This window comes from Lygodium microphyllum, chromosome 5 (genome assembly GCF_053477565.2).
Source record: "Lygodium microphyllum isolate KBCC chromosome 5, Lygodium_microphyllum_v1.1.10, whole genome shotgun sequence".
Lineage (NCBI taxonomy): Eukaryota > Viridiplantae > Streptophyta > Polypodiopsida > Schizaeales > Lygodiaceae > Lygodium > Lygodium microphyllum.
In genome coordinates this window covers 127785495-127801102 of record NC_141139.1, presented here as the reverse complement: position 1 = coordinate 127801102, position 15608 = coordinate 127785495, and positions in this window count along the sequence as shown.

Below are 15608 nucleotides of genomic sequence, written 5' to 3'. Positions count from 1 at the left end.
ACTATTAAAATATTTGATTTAATATATTTAATATAAATCATATTAAAATACTATATTTAAAATATAATTTTATTAAAAATCTTTATGAAATGCTTTGTTATTTCCTTCATGTGGTTCATGCTTTCTTAGCTTTCTTTACAAAAGCAAAAAGATCGCATACAAAATAGGAGAATATGGTAAAAATTTAATCTTGTTGTACCCCCTCATACGAAGTCAAAATTCAGAGCTTTCAAAGTTGTTATTAAGGTTTTAAACATTCTGCATTGGTGATGATGTCAAAGCATCATGATTTGACACAGAAAATTTTTTGCATCAACTGCACTAAGCTATATGAAATCTCTTCATATCTAAAACTCTATAGTTTGATTGCTATTTGTATTTTCTTTGCAATTAGATGTATGATATGAATATAAATTGCCATGTAATCAATATTTCATATTAGAGGATAGCAAATCTTATCTTTGTCATGGGAGGTTGGACCCTATTGTGCATTTTTCTCTTGATCCTTGTCAATTTGTTAACTTATTCAATTCTTTTATGTTTCATAACATTGATTGTATTTAATATTTGGGATGCTAGACTTGCCACATGGTTCGCTTCACAACACTGATATCAGAGCTTGGTTAAGCTCCAACCTTTCATTGGTTGGCATCTTATGCGAAGGTGAGTACTATAGCCTAACTATAGCACATTTAAGATCTACAAGGCCACAAAGGCTATGGTCATGTTTCTCATGCTTCAAACCTTCAATCTCATTACTTAACTACATTGATTAGTTTATAATTCCTATCCCTAGTTTTTGAAAATTTTTATTAAAATTATTTTGAATGATTATATATGTTGCTCAAAATCCAAAATCTCAGAGTCGTCATCATGACTATACTTCAGTCTCAAATTCTCTTATGGAGCTATTTTCCACATATTGTAACTTTCTATCTGTTTAGAATTTAAGGATGATGTTAAAACAATAGTTTTAGATATTGAAAATATCTATGATTCATATTAGAGGTAAGTTTTACAAATTCTAACTATTTCATGTACATTTCAATCTTAAAATAACCATGAACCCACATTTCATAGTAATAAGCAAAAAGTTATATTTTGGTAAATATTGGGCTCTATTTTCTCCCCCTCATCTTCTAAATTAGTAAATCATTAATAGGATGTGATTTATAAAATGTTTTATTATCTACAATTATCTAGTTAGTATCTTGAGCTAAATATGAATACTTAGAAGGTTACTTGCCTCTAAAGTAAACCTTTAGATTGACCTAGATAGCCAAAATTTGTTGCTCAAACTTATATAATGCTCTAGTTCCTCCTTAAAATAACTTTTGATTTATTTAGAATTTAGATGTACTACAAAAAGCAACATTGTAGCTTATAAAAAGAAACTATAACTTATATTAGAGATGGTTTTAACTAAATACATAGTTCTTAATTTAATCTTACCTAAAGTCAATCTCTTATTCTAATTTTATAGTTTTGTCCAAAAGTATATTACAATGTATTTATGTCAAGTAACCCTATTTAAAATTTTAACTTTGGTTAAAATATAGATATGATGATTTATGATCTCTTTGAGTATTTTTTGAGTCCATTGATAATCCTAGTGTACATTCACCACGTGCACTACAAGGATATGGAGGCATAACAACGGCACTTTCCGATGTAAAATAGCTCAGACGAAAAAAACACGGGCCGAAACCCAAGCGCGTTATTTTGTGCGAGTATACGAAAGAGAGAGCAAAAGGGAGAGTGAACTCCATCTTGCATTTGAGAGAAAGAGAAAAAGAGGAAGAAGGAAAGCTTCTCACCGTCGCCGCCGCCGTTCGCGAAGAAGAGGAGGAAGTGTAGGGAGGGCAAAGAGGAGCTGCCGTCGCAAAGAGGAGCCGCTGAATCCATCCTTGAGCATTTACGGTGAGTGCATTGTTCCTTCTTGCTTTGTTTTTGTGTTTTCTCTTTTTCTTTTACTTATTTTTGTTAAAAATCATGTGTATTGAGAGAGGGAGAGGAAATGAGAGCGGGAGAGGAAAAGAGAAAAGGAAAGAAGGAACGAGAGAGAGAGGGAAAAATCATTAAACATAATAGGGAAAGAGATAAAGAGAGAGAGAGAGGGTAAGGGAGGGAGAGGGAGAGGAAATGAGAGAGGGAGAGAAAGAGAGAAAAGAAAAAAAGGAACAAGAGAGAGAGAGAGAGGGAGAAAACATTAAACATAATAGGGAAAGAGAGAAAGAGAGGGAGAGAAAGGGAGGGAGAGAAGGAGGGAGAGGTTGTTGTTATTGTTGTTGTTGTTTTATTTTTTCTTTTCTTTTTTTATTGTTTGTTGTTATTGTGATAGCAGTAGCAATAGTGATAGTTAGAGATTAATTTCTTATTTTCTTGTTTGTTGTTTTTGTGGTTGTCGTAGTAGTGGTAGTGGTAGTGGTAGTTATTGTTTAATTTCTTATTTTCTTGTTTGTTATTGTTGTGGTAGTCGTAGTAGTGGTAGTGGTAGTGGTAGTGGTAATGGTAGTGGTAGTGGTAGTGGTAGTGGTTAATTTCTTCTCTTCTAGTTTATTGTCGTTGTGATAGTCATAGTCGTCGTAGTCGTGATTATAGTAGTCGTACTAGTAGTAGTAATAGTAGTTTTCTTGTTTGTTGTTATTGTAGTAGCAGTAGTTCTTTTTCTTTTCTTGTTTATTGTTGTTTAGTTTTCTTGTTTGTTATTGTTGTTGTTGTTATTGTTTTTTCTTCTTTTCTTGTTTATTGTAGTGGTAGTGGTTTGTTATTGTGGTAGTCATAGTCGTGGTTGTAGTAGTGGTGGTGGTGGTTTTCTTGTTTGTTGTTGTTGTTATAGTAGTAGTTTTTTTTCTTTTCTTGTTTATTGTTGTTTAGTTTTCTTGTTTGTTGTTGTTGTAGTAGTGGTAGTAGTAGTTTTTTTTCTTTTCTTGTTTGTTGTTGTTGTTGTTGTAGTAGTAATAGTAGTTATTGTTGTTGTTGATTTTTTTTATATTCTTGTTTATTGTAATAGTAGTGGTAGTAGTAGAGAGAGAGAGACTTATTGTGGTGGTCGTAGTCGCGATTGTAGTACTAGTACTAGTAGTAGTAATAGTAGTTTTCTTGTTTCTTGTTGTTGTAGTAGTAGTAGTTTTTTTTCTTTTCTTGTTTATTGTTGTTTAGTTTTCTTGTTTTTTTTGTAGTAGTAGTTTTTTCTTCTTTTCTTGTTTATTGTTATTGTAGTAGTAGTTGTTGTTGTTGTTGGTTTTTTTTTCTTATTTTCTTTTTTATTATAGTCGTAGTCGTAGACGTAGTCATAGTCGTCATAGTCGTAGTTGTAGTAGTAGTGGTGGTTTTCTTGTTTGTTGTTGTTGTAATAGTTTTTTTTTTGTTTTCTTATTTATTGTTGTCTAGTTTTCTTATTTATTGTTGTTGTTGTTATAGTGGTAGTAGTAGTAATAGTTTTTTCTTCTTCTTCTTTTTTGTTGTTGTTGTTGTAGAGAGAGATATGTTTTGTTAAAGGAAATGAGAGAGGGGGAGGAAGAGAAAAAGGAAGAAGAAACAAGAGAGAGGGAATAAACATACAGCATAATAAAGAAAGAGAAAAAGAGAGAGAGATGGAAGGAGAGGAGATAATGAATGGATAAAAAACAAAGAGAAAGTGGTGGCGAGATTCGGTACAATACATGAGACGGGAAACACTCCGACATACGTTAATTTGTGGGTGGATGGGTGGAGACTTTATATATGTTAATTTTTGCTAAGTTACAAGAGAAGAAATCCCTTCTTAAACAATTTAAGAAAGAAGAAAAATTATAATAAAAACAAATTGTTTGTCGTAACATAGACAAAATGGAAAACGATGAAGGTCGTGATGTTCAAGATCACAAGGCATATCTTAATCAGCGTGTCCCATATCCTTGCTCTCAATGTAAGCTGGCAATTAGACGAAAACGTCGATTGTCTATAGAACTTCATGTACAACGCTTCGACGAGTTTCAATCTCAGATCATTGATCAGGCGATCTTGGATTTTGAGCAAAAAGTAAGAAAAGTTAATATCAATCATGCATTGTATTCGCAAGTTAATTGAATACCATATGAAAAAAGATTGGGTGTGGCTGGTAAATTTTCTATCCAAGGAGGTGACATCTCGTCCCAAGGAGGAGTGTACCTTTGTGGCCAATTAGAAGAGTTCGTGGGCGTATGATGGATGGAGTGCTTAAGCCAATCCACCACTTGGAAGATACTACCCAATCTATATTGTCAATACCAGAGGAGACATGTAGCCTTCCAAACTTACTTACAATCTTGAAGCTTGAGATGGAGGCAATGATCGATGCATTGATGCCCATGGATGTCGAGACTTCTGATCCGCTTAGAGAGGAAGCATCCATACCATTATATGATGGGTGCCGAGTATCTCGCCTAAAGACACTACTTGCACTCCTAAGTGTGCAAGCAAAATACAAGTGGAGCAATGCGAGTGTGATTGAGTTGTTCAGGTACCTTGTACGTATGCTTCGTTGATTTCTTTTCAGCACTATCATTAAAAATATTTGTGCTTTTTCAAGGTGTTTTATGATTTTTTTTTAGGTTACTGAAGTATCATATATTACTACTTGCAAATACCATGCCTGAGTCTGCGTGACATGTTTTACGAAAGCTTGGCATGGACTACAACAACGTCCATGCATGTATCAACGATTGCATACTATTTCGAGGAGAATACGAGGCTATGGAGACATGTCCAAAGTGTGGTTCTCACAGGTATCAACAGGACTTGCAAGGGCAAACCATCCCTCAAAAAGTTATTAGACACTTTTCGCTTATCCCCCGCATAAACCACATATTTCGTACATCCGGCATGGCGAGCTTGACAACGTGGCATTCACAGAATAGGTCCACAGGTGGAGTTCAACGAATATCAGCGGATTCACACGCATGGAGCCACATTGACTCTACCTTCCCAAGCGAGAACCAAGAAATCTTCGACTCAGTCTTTCAATGGATGGTGTGAACCCATTCGGTCTGCGTTGAACTTCTTACAATGTGTGGCCTATAGTCCTTGTCAACTACAATATCTCTCCATGGCTTTCTACGAAGAAAGGGCATCTCATCCTTAGCTTACTCGTTCCAGTCACTACAAAGTAAAAAATATAGACGTGTATCTTCGTCCATTAGTCGATGAGCTTAAGATTTTGTGGGAGGAGGGGATCACCGTGCAAGATATGAGCAAGTGCGATGGTCGACGGTCCGCCAATATTCGAGCCATTCTCATGTAGGCGATGCATGACTTTCCGGGATTTGAAGAGTGCTTAGGTAAGTAGACTTCTATTCTCATTGGTAATATCTATCATAGCTCGTTCAAGTTTGTATTCACTGGATAGAGGTGTTGGGACAGGTCTGGTTACCTCAGGTTATTATGCATGTCCATTGTTGTGGGCCATAGTTAGACTCCCAAAAGTCACGAACCATGAAGAAGATGGTATATCAAGGACACACCGCTTTCTTGCCAGAGGGTCATGAACTCATGAAAGGTTTTCTTGGACGACCTCTAACATGTATGAATACCCAAAGCTAGTACAAGTTGAAAATGGTCCACACGGAGTCACATCCAAACGGAATGCGACGGTTCTTAGTTTTCTACGGGTTGCCATGTTGGACCTACTTACAGATCAACCACTTGTTGGATCCTACGCATATTTTCAAGAATGTGGGCAGCTTGCTATGGGACCACATCACATGAAAGAGAGACACTATAGGGGCACGAATGGATTTGAAGGAGGTAGGCAAGAAATCTTCGGCTCAGTCTTTCAATGGATGGCGTGAACCCATTGGGTCTGCGTTGAACTTCTTACAATGTGTGGCCTATAGTCCTTGTCAACTACAATATCTCTCCATGGCTTTCTACAAAGAAAGGGCATCTCATCCTTAGCTTACTCGTTCCGGTCACTACAAAGTCAAAAATATAGATGTATATCTTCCTCCATTAGTTGATGAGCTTAAGATTTTGTGGGAGGAGGGGATCACCATGCAAGATATGAGCAAGCGCGATGGTCAACGGTCCGCCAATATTCGAGCCATTCTCATGTAGGCGATGCATGACTTTTCGAGATTTGAAGAGTGCTTAGGTAAGTAGGCTTCTATTCTCATTGGTAATATCTATCATAGCTCGTTCAAGTTTATATTCACTGGATAGAGGTGTTGGGACATGTCTGGTTACCTCAGGTTATTATGCATGTCCATTGTTGTGGGCCACAGTTAGACTCCCAAAAGTCACAAACCATGAAGAAGATGGTATATCAAGGACACACCGCTTTCTTGCTAGAGGGTCATGAACTCAGAGAAGGTTTTCTTAGATGACCTCCAATGCGTATGAATACCCAAAGCTGGCACGAGCTGAAAATGGTCCACACAGAGTCACATCCAAATGGAATGCAACGGTTCTTAGTTTTCTACGAGTTGCCATGTTGGACCCACTTACAGATCAACCACTTGTTGGATCCTATGCATATTTTCAAGAATGTGGGTAGCTTGCTATGGGACCATATCACATGAAAGAGAGACACTATAGGGGCACGAATGGATTTGAAGGAGGTAGGCAAGATGAAGGTGCTTTGGCCACAGTCAAGTGCTGATGGTTGCTTACAGCTATCTCGTGCTCCTTGGATGCTTTGACCGCAGTCAAGTGCTGATGGTCACTTGCAGCTACCTCACGCTCCTTGGGTTTTGTCCATTAAAGAAGAGCGCATTGTGAAGCAAATAGTCAAGTCTATCTGCACTCCGACAGGTATGATGCGTTCTTTCAGGTCTGCATTTTCTAAAGACGACCAATTATCAGGGCTAAAATTCCATGATTGGTATAAGATATGTCAGGTTTGTACTACGAATGGATTGTAAGTGGCCTGCGTATTTTGCTATTTGGAGTGTAGTCATTGTTCATAATACTTTCTCATTTGTGGCAGTTTGTACTACCGATCGCGATTGCAGGATGCCTTACTCTAAATTTACACGGGGCAATTTATAGGCTGTCGACTTTAGTACAATGGATCTCATAGAAGGAGATTAAGACGTCCTCTATTGAATCCTCGAGGGGGGGAGTAGTGGAGACAGTTTGTCTCTTTGAGAAATACCTACCTACGAGCATGCTCACGATACAAATCCACCTTCTTATGCATCTTGTAGATGAAGTGGAGATTGTTGGACCTGTCCATACACGATGGATGTTCTTCTTGGAGTGCTTCATGAAAACCCTCAAAGGCTTTGTGCGACAATGAGCTCGACCAAAAGGTAGCATGGCTGAAGGTTGGTCGGTGTCTGAGGCGCTAGTGCATATTTCACAATGGCTACCAATGGTGGTGGATTCAGACAACAATATGCTATGGTCGCTGAAGGACAATGATAGACTAACCGGAGATGTGGTGGTTGGAAATGGGGTAGAAAAAAGAATGGATGTTGCAATGGAGGAGAAAGTGAATCGCTTTTGTATGTTGCACCATGCCTCTATGGAGACATGGCTCACTAAATACCATCAAGCTAGGCAAGATCGAGAGGAAGCACAATCTGAATTTCGATGTAGTATGCGCCATTGACCGATTCGATATCTCGAGGGCATGGAGGAGATGTCGCGGTTTATGTCAATGCGATGGTTGCATGGAGCTTTGACCGCAGTGTCTCGCGAAGGGACGGAGGTCTTAACCGAGGAGTGGGAATTCTCAAGGGGATGTGATGTAGTCCAAAGGTGATGATGTGTTTAGGGTTTGTCGTATCTATATTTTATATGCGACAACTAATTGAGTGTTTCAATTTACAGTACAAAATATATAGTGCAGTGTGGTCACATGGACGACATTTCCACGTGGAGCGTATTGACAAAATGCACTCCATAATCGACTATGGTATCATGGCTTGGGCTAGATAGAGGGAGTGCTTCAAGGGGATGCTGTAGAGATCCAGATGCAATGAGCCCGCGGTCGGCTCGGGATACAGGTGCTACTCCTCACTCTCGTGGTGGTTCCAGAGAGCGTGGCTCAGGTGGTTGCTATGGGGGCATGGATGCAGTGTCTCCATCTCGTCGTTCTGCTGGAGTTGCGTCACCTCCGGGATTTGTCACACCTGTGGGAACATCTACTCCACTCACTCTAGCTTTTGCTCAGTCGTCCGTAGATGGCACCACTATGGGTGCTACTCCGATAGATACTACCCCGGTCGATACACCAGATGTACAAGGGTCTCCTAGATATGCCCAGGAGCGTGGTCGTAGGAGGGAGAGGACCCATCTTAGGCATATCCTAGAGGGGTATGACTACCTTATAGATGATAGGTCAGGAGCGATCATCATGAATGATGAGGGGAGGAGGGTGATGGCTCGCATGAGAGAGTTGTGCTAACAAGTTTTTTGGCACAACGTCTTGAATCATTGGAAGAACATATCGGTCTTGGATCATTGGAAGAACATACCGGAGGGGAGCAAGGACTACATAGTAGCATCCTTGCATGAGGAGTTTCCGGTACCAGCCACAGCAGATAGATTTTCTACAAGCTGGATGATGGAGTGCATGCGTGCATATATATCACACAGACGATCAGATGCACACAAGGCACTCAAGAGTGGGCCTGCAAAGCCCGAGTGGCTAGACGCGGACGACTGGCACCGACTCACGGAGGAGGCTACAGATTCTCCAGGACGTTGAAGACAGCAGCACGAGGCGGCGAGGGCACGACTAGAGGCCAGAGTGGTCCATCATCTTGGGAGTGGCGGCCACAGCACATATCTGGAGAACTTTGTAAGTTTTTCTTTTGTTTTGGTTGCTTGTTTTTTTGCAATATCCTTTGTTTTGACAATCGTGTTTCTAACAGTTGTATTATATTTTCTTTGCAGCACTCCATTACAAATCGTGATCCGACCGGCCTTGAGACTCGATATGCAGAGAGGCATAGTCTCACTGCATTGATCAGTCGATTGTATGGACGCGACGGCCCTGTAAGTCACTCATCTTTCTTGTCCATAGTTACCATGTTTAATTAGAATGCATTATTGTATAGTGGACTGATGTATAGTTTCTTTTTTTGCAGAGTCCGTTCGATGCTCCTTTGCGGCGGGACGAGGTTTCGGATGGTGATGATCTATAGCTCGCCCTTGGATCCTTGGAGCTCACACACCCTTCTTTTTTGGTCACGTGTTCTATGTAGACATTTTCTATGTAGTAGTGATATATTGCCATGATTGTACCGGTTGCTTTCATTATGCAATCATGTATTTATTTCATGTATCAATGTCTTGATTTAAGTACACTTTGTCTTTATTTACACAAGCATTGTACACATTTATGAAACTATTTTGTATGGCTCTTTTTTCTCAGTTACCGTCGCTATTAGCATTGTTATTGGCATCGCAAAGCGTCGTTATTTGTGTCGGTATCAAATGCGACGCTGATACCAATGCAAATAGTGACACTGATAACGGTGCTAATACCAACTGTTCTATGGTGTCGCCAATAACGACCCTTTTTGCGATGACGGGGGCAAATTTCTTTATTAACATTTTCGTCACTTTTAAGGTCGGTATAAGGCCTATATCTTGTAGTGGTGAGGCAATACTAGTAACTAGTGATGTAGATTCATTGTATGAAGCAACATCAATTACTTGCAATGTAGATTTTCTACATGAGGCATCATCGATATATTTCTCTGTGCAAATTCATTCATGCAGTAGGTAATATTGGTGTCTGGCTAATCATCTACATCTATGCAGTTTGAAAGTGTAAATTTGCCGCATACAGTAGCACTAATATATTGAAGTTAAATTTTATCAAGCTTGGTTACCAATGATATTTTGATTTATCAAAATATGATACATATTTCATATTCTAGTGGTATGGGGCATTAGAATGTATAGTATGTAGGTAACAAAGTACTTAAGTTGTTTATGTTTTTGTAATGATCATCTTAAATTTGTAGTACTTTTTATTTGAGCACTAATATTAATTCATGTTTCTTTCAATAGGAGTATATCCAACTGAGGACATTAGGATAGTATGTTATGGAAATTAGACTCGACATGCCATTTTGTGAGTTTTTTATAGGTTATAAGGCTAAGAATGTGATAGGAATTGACTTATGCCATGGTATCGTGTAATAGATACTATAGAAAATACTATAATAATAAGATAATATAGATTTATTTATTTGTAGATTCTCATTGGCTATTTATTGCATAATCTTGACTTCTTACACATAAGTATTGCATGAGTAACCAGTTGCATTGTGCTTGGTAGATAAATGGCATGGAACTAATATATTCCGTGTTACAATGAGTAGATTATTGGGTAAAATTAGGAAAATTAATATTTTTTTAAAATTATTGCGTATAAATAATATTTAGGTGAATCTATCTTGTAAGCGTAGTATATAATAATATATATTTACATGATATTACATGTTATTAAAATTATTAGTTTATTTGTGAATTGCAAGTTTAAGCTTCTTTACTGGTAAATTTACCTAAATCATGGTCTTTACTATTAAATTATTTGATTTAATAGCTTTAATTTAAATAGTATTAAAATAATAAATTTAAAATATGATTTTATTTAGATAAGCTTTCTTGATGGAATACTTTGATATTTCCTTGTAGGATTGCACGCAAAACAGAGAAGAACAAGGTACAAACTTAGTCTTGTCATTTTTTCCTCATCTAGAGTCGGAATTCACAGTTTTCAGAGTTGTTTTTGAGGTTTTGGTACATTCAAACACAATGATGATGTCAAAATGTCAAAACTATGGTAAGCTAGGGGAAACCTCTTCATATTTAAAAGTCTATAGTTTGATTGCTATTTGGATTTTCTTTACAATTAGATATATAATAGGAATATAATTGCTATGTAATTAATATTTCATAATAGAGGATGGCAAACCATAACTTTTGTCATTGGAGAGGTTGGGCTTTATCATGTGTTTTATTATTGCTCTATGTGAATTTGTGAAATTATTCAATTCTTTTATATTTCATAACATTGTATGTATTAATCTTTGGGATGCTAGACTCACCACGTGGTCTGCTTCACAATATTTACATGCATTATTATTTGCCATTGAGCAATGATCTCTTTGGCAAAGGTCTAAAATTTTAAAATGTTCTAACTATTGAAAAATCTCTAAGTTAAAAGCTCAAAATTTTATCGCCCCTCATCAACATGACTATCAAAACCTAATTAGAAAAGTGTCCACCCTAGGGTGACAAGCAAACCTACTTGTGTTATTATAATACATTTTACTATAGTGTGTTTAATAGTTTGGAAAGCTAAAGTTAAGCCTACAAGCTAGAGAGTGTGTGACGAGTGAGTGAGTATCCATATGAGTGCAAGTGTATGTGGCGGGAGGGAGATGTAGCTCAATTGGTAGATTGAATGCATGGTGACTAGAAGGACTTGTGTTTGATTGTTACACTTGCATGGCCATCTAGCCAATAGAAATATAAAGTGAAGATTTGAACTTGGGTATGTAGGTTGATTGAACAAGTGGTTTATCAATAGGGTAAACACCTAATCTCACACACACACACACACACACACACACACACACACACACACACACATGAAATGAATGTTTGCAAAAGGCCAAAATAATCTATGAACCTAAGATTTCCTTTGCAATAGTTTAGGACCCTCCAAATGTTAGAGCTAGCGCCTCTTTTCTCTCTACATCAACAAATGTCCTTAACTCCATCACAATAAACCTTGTGACCTCTCATAAATCTTCCACACACACATACACACCCCTAACATACTTAATATAGTTGCTTTGCAATGTGGTGTTGCCAAATTACATGTTTTTTGGCTTGAACTTTGATTATGAAAATTCCAGCTCTTCTTAAAATGAATGCATGGAATAGTAAAAATGGCAAATGTCAAAGGGTCTCTTTTAGCATCTATAGGACTTAATTTAGCATGCCTCCAAGTCATGAAAAGGGCTTTTTGGTATATTCTCTCTATGACAAGCAAGGCAGATCCTAGATGCTTGACTACTCACCATATGTTTACCACTAGGTTTAGACTATCCTTTTGAATGGACCTCAATAAATTTTTATCTTTCAAATATCATAGAGCTTAGGGAATCCTTCACAAACCTACAAGAAAAAGTAGCACTCAATCACATGAAATAAATGAGACATTAGGTTAAAATGACTTAAGAGTGAGGCTAAAAAAGGAAGCTCACATGCATGGAGTTGGTTTTGGATCATCTATTATCTAGTCAAGTTCCACCATAGCAAGAGAAGTACAAAAATCAAGAAGTTCATGCTTATCCAAAAATACCTTTTGCCCAAAGTGTTGATCATGCTTCTCAACAACATCTCTTTCCCAAGAGATTGCGTGGTTTGCAAGTGATGCCAAGAAGCATATTGCACGGTGGATTCCGTAAGGTTTTACGGTGGATTCCGTAAACTTTTATTATCTAGGGCTCATATACAAAGTGGATTCTTTGTGCGAGAAGTCGATGGGGACGCCTATCCTTTTCGGGTGTTTCGTTAATTTAGTGTGTACATGGGTGATTCCACAAAATACATATTAAATTAATAAATGTTTATGAGTTTAGAGTGCGCACTCGTGATAAATTAAGGTTAGGATTGATTTCTAACCAATTGATTTATTTATGTAGCTGAAGACTGCTAGGTATTCACTTTTGTCGGTTTAATTGTATTATTTTACTAACGATTGTGAATGCTTTGATGTATAGAGATAGCAGCAGTGGCGGGGGAAAGCATTTGAGAATAGCATGTATTTGAGTTATCATCTATATTTTGATGAGCGCATACCTTAGGCATGGCGCCTATATTTTGTCGCGCCTATTTATTAAGGCGTTAGATATTTATTTATTATTTTTGTATGCGCATGGACGCACGATTTAGATATTTATATTTGGACATTGTATTGGGTATACCTGACTTCTTGGGCGCCCACCCATTAGCTTTATTTCTATTTGGCAATAAACCAAACTCAAAAGCCAAAAGCGTGCTATTTTGTAATTTGGGCTATTATTTGAGCTTGAAGATGATTAATACATAAAATACATGCTTTGTGGAGCGCTCACACAAGCTATGGGGAGAGATTGCACCCAATTGGTCTCTTGTTCATGTCGTACATGCTTTCTACATTGAGTTTTGTGCAAAAAGTAGAGTTCTTTTGTTCTTGGAGACCTTCTGATGCTCACTACGCGCGCTTACGGCATCTGATCTGTGCACCAGTGGTATCAGAGCGAAGCTGAGATTGACAGCTTCCAATCGCTACCCATCTTGCGTGAAGGCGGAGCTCCTGGAACGATCGAGCTCTACAGTGAGTTTCATAGCGAACGATTGATACAGGTGGATTCCTGGCGGTCAAGAATCTTTGTCTACAGTCTTTGATTGCGAAGGACCGGCCTAAGGAAGCGGAGGACCACGTCAACATCTCCTTCATCAAGTTGTTTTTTCCATAGAAAGTACAATAAGCCTCCATAGCCTAGAACTTCACAAGCTTAAAGTTAAAGCTTAGAACTAAGCTTTAAAAAGCTTAGAACTAAGCTTTAAAAAGCTTAGTTTATTTAAATTGAAAATCGACGGCAGCAACGGCAGTTTAGCATCAATTTCGACGGAAAAAACGGACCCCCCTCTCAAAAATCATCGACTGATCAATTCCAAGCTTAGTCACCTAAGCTACAAGTCATAAATTTTCCTAGTCTACCAAGTTATGCAAGTTGTTTTACTCTACAAGTCATGCAAGTCCACAGAGATCAAAATCGACTTATCTCAATTATTCCCATAAAGATTGTTCCTGCGCAAAAGCACAGAATTACAAAATTGCTCCCTGGAAGACTCTGTTCACATACATAGACTTGCTGAACCAGTTTCAGCACACGCAGAAGGTCATACGCAATTTCTACGAAGACTACAAATCCCGCAACCGCAAAAGACAAAGACCATAAAAGCCAAGCAAAAATCTATAAGCCTTGTATACCCGACTTTGAGCTACACTCATCCCGCTAATCAGATTTTGAGAGTGTGAGGTCTTTTGGATTTTTACAGGATGACGGAACAAAATATGGATGATTTAATGGCTGAAGGCGATCTTCTCGAACCTACGATGGAACAAAAATTGGATTTGATTATGATGCAGCTTGATGAAGAACGAAGAGCCCGACAAGCTTTGCAAGTTCAAATGGCCAATTTGCAATGATCTACCATCGACAAAGATGAATCACGACCCGAAGATCTTATCCGATGTACCATCGATGCGACGCACGAAGCTCAATCCATCCGCAAAGAAACAAAGATAAGTAAAAGAAATTTCAAATTTCGTACTTTCAATGGAACTCGAGATGGAAAGACTGTACTTGCATTTATCAGTCAGTTTGATGATTATTTTCATGAAGAGACATACAATGAAAAAGACAAAATTAAATGTGTCACTAATCATTTAGTCGATCGAGCATCTCTTTGGTGGACCATGGTTCGTAAGAGCATTGATTGTCCCACTACCTGGGAGAGTTTTAAAAAGAAGTTTTTGCAGAATTTCCTTCCTCCTCAATTCCATGAAAAAGCCATAAAGCAATGGGATCTTTTATAGCAAAGAGATCGTAAGCCTATTTCTCAATATACCGAACGTTTTTGGAATGCCCTACTGCAACTCCGCATGCTAGAAGACGTACCTAAAGCGACTCACAAACGCAAGTTTATGTCTAGCTTACTTGGACATTACTACGCTAAAGTCAATATGTTCAAGTCTACAACCCTTGAAGATGCAATTTCTTTGGCTCATGACATTGAAGACAAGATTCGAGGAAGAGATAAGCGTCCACAACAATTTCAAGCAAATGGTAACTATGGTTCCCAGCAATTCAATTCAAATTTTAGAAGATTCAATCAAAGTTGTTTTCCTTCATCATCTTTCTGTAAGTCTTGGACAAAACCACTTGCTTTGCCATCAAATACTAATCCAAACCCTAAGCCATCCTCACAGCCAAATCCCAATATTCCTAGACTTCCTGCCATTGCCAACAATGTATCTAAAGCCAAACCTATAGTTTGTTACAAATGCCATCAACTTGGACATCTAGCAGCCAATTGCCAATTGAAGAAACCACATGTCCATATCAATTATCTTGGAGCAATGGAAGATGAAGAACGTGAAGAACTGCCTGACTTTACACAAGATAACGACGACATTGCTACTCCTTTAGATACTTTGCCAGGTATGCCAACTCCACATTCTTTGTTGACAATAAAATGTTTAGTGCATGGTAAAGAAAAGATTATTTTGCATGATGATGGTAGTATACATGATTTTATTTTTGCAAAGTTAGTGAAAGAATTGAATCTACAAATTGTTTCTACACATTATCGCATTAAAGCAGCATTCTTAGGCACAAGATATAATGGAACACAAGAGGTGCATAACTTAGAAATTAAAATTGGTGAAAACACTGAACGTAGGAATTTCCTAGTTGTACCTTTGCAGTCTAGTGATATTATTCTAGGTATGCCTTGGCGTCATCAGTATAATCCTGACATAGATTATTCCATGCGTTCAATTAAAATTAATTTCCAAGGAAAACAAATTACATTGCATGGTATGCACGCATCCAATAATTTTC